General features: G+C 32.3%; 1 pseudogene; it reads right to left on the reverse strand.

Annotated features, from left to right (window-relative positions):
• Positions 1–278: 278 nt before the first annotated feature.
• Positions 279–375, reverse strand: LOC122121107 (annotated as a pseudogene).
• Between the last annotated feature and the right edge of the window lie 6,629 nt (positions 376–7,004).

Genomic DNA, 7,004 nt, shown 5'->3' on the forward strand with positions numbered 1-7,004 from the left:
TCACTAATGTGTCTTTTCCAATTGCATTCCATATAGAAACAGTTTGCTTCCTTTTTTTTCTAGGACTTAATATTATTTTTCTTTGTGATAAAATGACAATGTTGTCTAATTTGAAAAGATTTGTAAAGTTTATGCTATGTAAACGCCTTTGTGAGGTGAAGATTTAATACACTGATGTCAAACTAAATTTAATTCTATGAATTATGTGTATTGTTACACTTGTAATTTTGTAATCAACTTTTTAATAACTGTTTTTCATTTCTTGCATCTGAAGGATGAATAATATGGAATACTTCTCACATTTTCATATTATCCTTGTGCAAGTGCCATGTTAATCTCTGTATTGTAATTTGAGTATACATGCTGCTGAAGCATGTAGTATCCTCTAAATTTAAGTAGTTAATGATGCAATCATTATACAGGCTTATATCTATGGGTGCCTACTTGTAACAAGGAAACCTTATTGTTCCTAACAATGCTATCGATCTTATTTCCCTAAAATTCTGTGAATAGTGGAAAAATTATATTGATCAGTCGATTGCTGACATTTGCAAATTTTTTTGTCAATGACTATCTTAATTCTTTTTATTTGGAATTTGATCATACTCTCAATTATTTATAGATAGGTCCAAAGGTGATGGCGTTTTCAAGTACTTATTTATCCAACTGAATTAGCTTTGTGGACCTAATGGATTCAAAGTAAGCGTTCCTTAAGAGCTACTTCTAAACTTCTTCAGCTGACATTTTCCCAAATGAGGTGTTACTGGAACAAATGTCTACCTGAGCCTTTACCCTTCTTCCATGTGGGAACAGACCAACCAGAATATCTTACCCTGAAAGCATAGATTGTCTTACTAGAACAAAGCTAATCTTGGTTACAAGGGATCATAGAGAGATGAACAGTTCAAATAGAACTGTTCAGACTAGAAGGTATTTTATCAAAATATAATACCTTTATTATACCTCCATTTCAAAAGTAGCTAAAGCCAAGAAGGTGAAAAAATTGTTCGTATGCATGATAACTTAATGTCCTGGCCTGTCTACCATCCAACCAGGCAGGAACTTACACTACTGCCTTTTTATCACCAAATATTTTCATAGTTGCAGGAGAAGTGCATACGTTTCTCCTCGTTATTAGACATTGAATTGATAATGTTTTAATCACAGTGTTTCCTCTTGCCTCCATGCTGTAAATCTACAAATGGTAAAGTTTTAGGTCTAACTCTATCAAACACTGAGGTAGAGATAATGGAATAATACTTTAAAACAGAGTTGCCTTTAATACAGTAACTACAACAGAACAATGCAAAACGTGTGCCTTTTAATTATATTATATATAGTTATATATTTTATATTTATATGTACTGATTTTATATTTCACACAATGAAACTTACTAGAATTAGTTGACAATTTGACAAATAAATTGATATTTATTTATTCCAATAAATAGAATTTGAATATAAATAATTAAGTTTAATATATATATTAGACTATAAAAAGTATCAGTGCAATGTTTTTAGTATAAACTTGTGATACATTCTAACTGTTCTTGGTCTTCTGAATCCACATGGTAAAAAACAATTTTTTCCTCTAATCTATAATGGATTTTACTCTGCTGCTCTGTTTATTGTTTAACTCGCTTGTCCCAAACTGGTTTTCTCCATATTTGTGAAGCATTCCTACCTGCATCATCAGATAACAGGGGCAAGACTTCTCACCATGGCCCAAGCAACATATCAACACAAAGTAATTGAAGACCCATCTCAATTTCGCTTTTCCTATATTTCAGGGCCCCAATTCCTTGAGATGCAGGAATTAGCAGAAAGTAATTGTGAAATGCAAGGCTACTTAAAATGAATGATGAGATCGCAAAATTTGAGAGAAAGTACTGTAATTTAAACATTCAACTTACAGATGACCATCCCATATGAGTGAACAAGTTCACAAAGTGTCATAAGTTTATTTTTAATACCCCTCACCTATGATTAACGAAAGATTTTATTCCAACATAAGTGGGCCAAAAAATAGTTCCTGGAAGGATAGATCCATAATTGGTCTACCAAAGCCCCGAAATCTGGACCTATAGCTCAAATGTAATTCAGAAAAACATTTGAAGCACTAAGGAGTGCTTCAAACACTGGGACTTCAGTACAACATGGTTTTGTGGTATAAAAATGTCACTCTCAAACCAATGATAACCTAAATTTAATCTCCTGAAACTGTATTCCTTTTCAAATAAACTTTTTGAAATCGTATTCGCCAAAATAACATTTGAGAAATTGATGATACTTAGTGACATTACAAGTTTTTCAAGTATAGGGAGCAAGTTACAATAGAGTTGAATTATTTACACAGCACTAATGCCAAACATGTTCAACCATTCATTAAAGTGTAGAAACAGTACCACCCACAATTTGTGTTTTTCAGTAAGGGCCTTCCAGAAGTGTGTTAAATAGATCAGCCTCCTAAATTTCAACCCAAACGTTACCTAATAAATTTCATCATTTAATAAGGTACATTTTAAAAAATCACAAATATTTGCCTTATCATATGTTATTTTATGTTTTCCCTCTGTCTAACATAGAAAGAAATATTACTTTAAGTCTTGAATATGGGTACTCATCAGAGATATGACACACATAATATCTGTCTTCAATTTCTATCATATTCCTCTCTAGGAATAAATTTTAATTTTTTTCTTTTTCCAAAACTTATAGGTAGTAGAAAATATTATTCCATGTAAAACAAAAGAATCACACCATTGTACAAAGCCATTTATAAAAATTCATAGTTAGGAATACATTCTATTCCATTTTTAACTTTCTTTTTGACTAAAGATTAATCTTCCAAATGGGTGAGAATAAATCATGTTTAGGTGCTTCACGTCTCCAGTCTTGCAAACTGTTGTTGCAGATGAATGAATTATGGAAATATAAGCTGACATCAGTTCAAGAATATGCAGGATTGAAACTCCACGGAATGTATATAAACCTTTCAAAGTATTAATAGATAGCTTAACAGAATGACTATCAGGAAGTTGAAACCAGAGAGGAATTATAGTAAAGACATAGAATGAATGAAAAATGAACAAGGGGTAAGTACAGCTAGAATACTCAATGTACATATATCATGAAGGAAGTGGTAAATTGGAAATAAATCTTGGAGAAAGGGTTGGTTGAGAATGATGGAAGGAATGACTCTGATCTAGGAGCATTGGACAATTAGATGGATATATTTAATTGTAACACAATTGCACAACCTTTTAAAATTCAGTTAAAAACACAACAAGAAACAAAAACACACAAAAATCACAACCAAACAGCAATCTCTAGAGAGTATGAATATGACCTCTCAAAATTTTAATCAGTTAATGAAGGGCAGTCTTGGGAAAAGCAAACAAAGCTGTTCAAAGAGGGCAGTTTGGGGTAGGGGAGAATTTTGAACAGAATTAAATTGATTGTCTAAGGTTATAAATCACCTACATAGGCTCTAAACAGTATCTTTCTTCTATGAGTTTTCTGTCTGAACTGAATAATCCAGTCCTGAGACACACTTGGTAGCTTGTGAGGTAGAATGGAAGAAACAAGATCAAGAACCCATTACTCCACTGGAGAGAAAACAATCCTCTATATTTTCTCTAATCTCTCTTCACTACTCTTTCTTCATAGTTTTAAGTCAATTGATTTTGAATTATATTTTTCCTTTTTCTTCTGGCAAAGTAATTTGTCAAAATGATTTCATTAAATATTATTTGTCATTTTCTTCTTTCATGCTGTTTAATTGGCAAGTGAGTCCATTAAACTTCCCTCTTGCATTTGTTGCCATGAAACAATATCTATGTTAATGAGGAGAAATCTAATGTCAAACTTTGACTCCAGCAAACAGTCCAAGACGCTGTGATCACAAATATTTGCTGTATTTTTTTTCTTTTACCTTGAAAGACTTCTTGTGTCTAAAGTGCCCACAATAAAAGTACTACATCACTTGTTGGTTCAATCAGAGTTGTCTAACCTCAAAGATATATTTTGCTAACAAGATGCTTAGAGGAAACCAAAAAATACTGCACTTTTATTTTCTCTCTTAAGATTCTCCTTAGAAACCATATCAGGAACAGTGAAGTTATTCTATGCAAAATTATTTCAATAGATTATTTTTCTCTTGGTCTTGCATTTGTTCACCAAGATGTATGGAGGAGAATAGAGTTAAATCACCCATACTTGGGAGAAACTGTCTGTTACAAAAGGACAATGCTTCTATGTCCTACTTCTATGTCCTTCTCTTAGCTCTTGCCGGAGTTCCAATTAATCACAGCTTCTTGGCTTCAAGTCTAGTGAAGCTGAAGAACCTTACAGGCTCCACCACTGCTACATCTTCATTATTTCTCTTTTAAAACTTTTAAGTTGCCTCATTTGGATGTGGAATTTATTTTCATGTCTTCATTCAATCAGTTCTGCATTGTAGTGAGACAAATGGGCTCTGTAAAATCACTTTAGGGAGTAAAAATTCTAACACAATTTATATCAAAAAGTTTTGGCCTCCCTTCACTGCTGAAGACAATACACTTAGCTAAGGCTTCTAAGAAAACTTTTTAAATTAACTTTCCCATTTGCTCAATTCTTTTCTGAACTTTTTGGCATATGTAATAAAGGAAGTCTTCACTATCTCATTTTATTAAGAGTATTATTTTTGTGAGCCACATAGAAATGTGAAATCATTATTTTGAAGTATCCAATCAGATTTTTTTTTATGTTTCACTGCTTCATGTCCAAAGACATTGTGGAAAGTGTTGCAAACAGAAAGGTGTAACCCCAACACCTTCTTTAATTTTCGAGGTCACTTTCTCCCTAAATATTTTCACTCAAATTATCTTTTTCAGAGAATTAATGTTTGATAATTAAAGGTAAATTCACAAATTTTGATGCTTTATTTTTTGAAGAACTTTTAATTTAAATTCCAATACAACCTTGTTTCAAACAGTGAGAATATAGTTCCTGAGTAAGGACAACTCTCAAGGGAACTTACAGGATTTACAGCAAGGTTTCTGAGGTCTGTGTGTTTAGTGTGAAAAAGAGCCATCTTCATCCACATTGCTCCTTCTCTACTAAGTCTCCTTGGATTTCTTTGCATGAAAGCCTATTCTTCCAGGAAATTTAAAATTTTCTTAATAGACTAAGTTGTTAAAAATTTTGAACAATTAAATTTTACCTGTCATAACTTTAAAACTCTTGAAAATCCTTTATCAGAACCACAAATTCACCAATCCTAATTCCACCTTCACCATCAAAAATTTAACATGCTGTTTTCATGATATAGTATCCATGCAGCTATTATTTTCCAGTGGCTTTGTTATGCATATATATAAGCATATTAGCTGATGCTAAGTAAAATGAATTCCAAGATATGGAACCAGATTTTTTTTTTTCATTTGTGGTTGTTGTTTTGGATGAACTATGTGATTTCTGTTTTCTTTGGGATTTTCCCCTATGGTTTATCCCTGCTGTATGTCATTTTGTATTGTGTATACATTTACCTTAATTAGCGAAGGGAAAAGGAAAAGCATAATGGTGAGACAAAGGACCAAAGGCAAACCAATGCAATAGCAATACTCACAAGACAATATGTTGGAAATGTACATTACAACTTGTGAGGAGTGAAGGGGTGAAGGAAAACTGTGAGAAAATTGAGGATGGGTTACCAAGTTTGAAAAGTTATGATTTAATACTTTACAATTACTGTAACCCCACTGTACATCATTTTGATAATAAAATTGAAAAAATAAGCTACATAAAATATAATTTCACTGTATTGGCACAGTAAATAATATTCTTTATGTAGTAACATTTTAAAAATCAATACTATGTGGCATCTCATTTGAATTAATTACCCCTTCTTTATCAGAGGGTCATCAACTTGAATGTTATCCAACTATACAATATTTTCACAATATACTTGCCAAATTTTTCAAAAAAGAATAAATTTAGTACTTTCTCATTTTAAAAGAGAAAACAGTTTAATGCTATTGAAACCCATAACTTTTAAAAGTAAGTAAGTTGTTAAGAGGACAGAATTCAAAATTCCTATGACTAACAACTACTCATTTTTAAATTCTCAACATTCCTAAGAGATTCAAAACAGTACCTGTTTGCATGTTATGTAATTCTGCAATAGATGCATTTTCCAATGTGGTGTTACAGATTGAGAAGTAAACAGAAAAATAGCCACATTCTGGTAGAGGATAAAACTATGAAGCATGTGTAATAATTAATTCTTCAAGAGTAAGCAATTTTTTATAAGAGTAAGCTATTATTTCTATGACCATCAATCCCAAGATTTATGCCATAAAGTCATCCTAGCCCAACAGTTTCCAACTTGTAAGGGACACCTTAAAATTCCTTAATTCACATCATGTATACCTTATCTCTATTTTGAAAAAATACTACACGTCTGCTAATGTGACACTCTCCTTGTTCTGAAAAGAACACAATAAACTGAGCTGCATCATTTTTCCTCCACTGGTATTCTTGAGATCAGAACACTTGCAAATATTATTTATATTTATACTTTTTAATTATCATAGATATTCATTATGCTAAGATAGGAAAATTATGATCCAAAGCCCACCCAGGAAAGAAGGTTTCTTAGAATCTTATCTCCAAAAAACTTCTCCACAAAAGCCAGATTCAAGTGGCACTGAGGTTGAAATGGTAGGGCTTGAGCCTTGAGCATAAACAGGCTCAGAGACACTGTCCAGGCCAAGAGTTCAAGCTCTAGGATGAACCAATAAAACAAAAACAAAATTGAAAATAAACCCCAAACCCAGCATTTTTCTCCATGTATACAGAGGCACGTAAATAAGGAAATGGCGTCCTGTGTTATATGTAGGTAGAAGAAAGAAGATGTCACACAATTACTCTCTTCATACCATATTAAACCAAACTCTTAAAAAACTGGTTTTTCTAAATGTATAAATTAATGTCATCCATTTCTTGGCAACTCTGTCTAG

Source organism: Dipodomys spectabilis, unplaced genomic scaffold, assembly GCF_019054845.1.
Source record: "Dipodomys spectabilis isolate Male_0828 unplaced genomic scaffold, ASM1905484v1 ptg000183l, whole genome shotgun sequence".
NCBI classification, from domain to species: Eukaryota; Metazoa; Chordata; class Mammalia; order Rodentia; family Heteromyidae; genus Dipodomys; species Dipodomys spectabilis.